The following is a 3,074-nucleotide window of genomic DNA, read 5'->3' as shown; positions in this document are numbered from 1 at the left end:
TAAATACTCGGGCTTTTCAGGGGATACACCCCAGGATAAATTTCGGCTTCGATTTTTATTTTTTTCAGTCACAAATCGTACTCAAACTTGTAAGGCCCATGCGTGAAGTTAACCAAAGCACATGTGTGGTATGGTTGTGCAATGGCTGATATTTTAATAATAAATAATAATAATAATAATAATAATAATAATAATAATAATTATAATAATAACAAATAAAACATATATAGCGCATGCTCCATCTGAATATGTACTCAAGCGCTTTACAAAGTTATTAGATTGTGAAAAATATAAATTTGATTGTAGAGTCTTTGTTGTTTTTGTATGACAAGATCTTGAATGTAAGCTGAAGAAGTCCGTGCAAGGCCTTGAACGTAGTTAATAAAATCTTTAATTCAATTCGGTAGACAATAGGAAGCCAGTGCAAGTCAAACAAGATATGTGATATGTGAGAGTAACTCGGTGCGCCAACGACAAAACGGTCTGAAGCATTTTGGACTCTTTGAAGCTGTTTAAGTCTAGATTCTGGTAATCCAAATAATAGACTATTGTAGTAATCCAGGCGACAGCTGACAAAAGCATGCACAAGTGATACAGCAGCAGACTGGGATAGGTACTTGCGTATACGCCTGAGATTGTGGAGGCAAAACTATTCAGCACTTCAAATCTTTGCAAAGTGGTGCTTCATGTTGAATTGATAATCAAGCCAGACTCCCAAATAGCGCACAAAATGTACACGATTCAATTGACACATCACCGACATCAAGCTGTTTATCTTGGATCTTATTTAACTGATGCCGTGTTTCAATGACTATGATCTCAGTTTTAATCGGCGTTGAGCAACAACTTGTCACTGGTCATCCAATGTAGAGTTGCGTTGATGCATAATTCGATAGCCTGGAAAGCCTCTATCATTTTGTAGTGCATGCGCGAATTTTAAACGAACGAAAATGGCGTCCTCAAAAGTAAGCTAATGCGCTCAAACCACACCGGTTGACCCACACTAAAAGATGTTGAGCAGAACGAGTCGTTCCGCGAACTTTACGAGAGATCACTTTACGAGAGAACATTTACGAGTGAACATAACAACAACGATGAGAATGACATTAAGATTTGTTGAATCTCGACTGTACCCGCCGATTACCGCGTTCCAGGTGCCATTTCTACAATCATAGACAAAACTGTTGGGAAGGTTACCACTTTTGACGTCTTCTTTGCTTCTCTCCCCACCCCCTGATTCAATGTTGTGCAAAACTAAATGCTTTTCGCAGGAAATTGTAGTGTTACCTTCCAACATTGAATAGGGGGGAGAGGGGCTTTATAACAGAAGGAGAAAGTGTTTTTTTACGAAATACAGCTCTAGTGGGGTTCATTTATATAACCTTCCCAACTACTTTTGTCTAGAATTGTCTGAAAATTCTAGGTGTGGCCTTCATTGGAAAGACTACTTTTTTTGCTAGCGTTCACAGTTTCGGTGAAAAAAACAACACAATTATTGCTTTTTGCAATATTCATATGTTTTTTGCCATGTTATGACAAATTGTAGGCGTTTACTTGGTTATAAATAGGAGAAATTTTAAGTGTCATATATGCATTAGGATGTCTTGTTTTATTTCAATGATATTAAATTGTGGAGCAAATGAAATGATGAAAATTCGTTCACGAATTAACGAAAAGGGGAGGAGTCTAGATGGTAGATAATTAAAGCAAGGTATATATTGTTAAAGTTGGTCGAGTTCACGGACTAAACACTTAGAATGGCGGAGGTCAATTTCCCTTTGCGAAGTCGAGAGCAGCGCCTTGTGTATCTTTTGACATACAGTAGAGCCGATTTGGAGAAAGTGCCCACTAGGGAGGTAATTGCCGAAATGGTTTCGTTGGCTTGGATGGAAATGGCTGGTGTAAAAGTTATACAGTGGGTTGTAGCGCGTAAATTACACGCTGATGCAGGTGCCTGGGAGAGCCATTCGCATTATCACATGTCATTGAAGCTTGAAAAACGCGCTCGTTGGCTGAAGGAACGCAAGTTCTTGGACGACGGCTACGGCATCAAGGTCAATTTTAGTTCCAATCACAACACGTACTATTCAGCGTACAAATACACAACAAAGGAAGATGGAGATTGTGTACACTCAGAGGGCCACCCAGACCTTCAAAACACACCTCCACCGAGAACTGAGAATGCTATGTTTCCGGTAATAAAAGAAAAGCAGCTCGCAGTGCTAGAGTTTCCAAGAAAAGAAAGCGCGGTATGTCCATTTTCATGTCCGTTTTCATGAAGGGAGGAAGTGTTTGCCATGCGAACACCGAAATGATGAATGCAAGGTGGCGATTTTTCCATTTCTGGAGACAAATTCCACCATCAGAACAATTCCAGTTGACGCCATGTGGTCCCTGTTTTTCTAAACTAATTTTAGATAACATCAACGGAGATACGTCCTCGACTTAGAGTCACGTTTCTATTGTATTGGCTTATCTTATTTTGATCACCCGCGCCGATAACTTACAGTTCACATGACTCCCAACATTACTCCATTTTCGAAGCCTAAAATAACGCCTTTCAAGCAAAGTTACAGATAAAATATAGAAACTGGCCTGTAAAGGGCTTTAAAGGATATAGTAATTGGACGTTTCATGGCCATTTCAGCTTTATTTTAGGTAAATTACAACATTACTCCATAAAGAGGGCTTAAATTGAAATAACGTATCTTTATGAATACATGGTTTCAATGGAGAAATGGAGTTTCAATAACGTTTGTCCATAATACGATACACATCGTACATATTCCAGTATGCTTTACATATAAGTACGTTATTTTTGCAAAATATCACATTCATTGGGCACATATTTAGTATTTTCTGATGTGTAAAAAATCAGTTGAGTTTTCCACGCAGGTTTGACATGATGGAGTAATGTCATGGAGTAATGTTCAAATACGTGTGGATTACCTTTCCCAAAATAGGTCAATGATTGACAGTCCATCCTACCATCGCCAGTAATCACTTTCAATTTACTTCTGTAATATGACTTAAAAATGAACGTGACAATTTAAAAATTGTGTTCTACATGTACA

The sequence above is a fragment of the Montipora capricornis genome, chromosome 8 (genome assembly GCF_036669925.1).
Source record: "Montipora capricornis isolate CH-2021 chromosome 8, ASM3666992v2, whole genome shotgun sequence".
Lineage (NCBI taxonomy): Eukaryota > Metazoa > Cnidaria > Anthozoa > Scleractinia > Acroporidae > Montipora > Montipora capricornis.
This window is presented reverse-complemented; position numbering follows the sequence as displayed.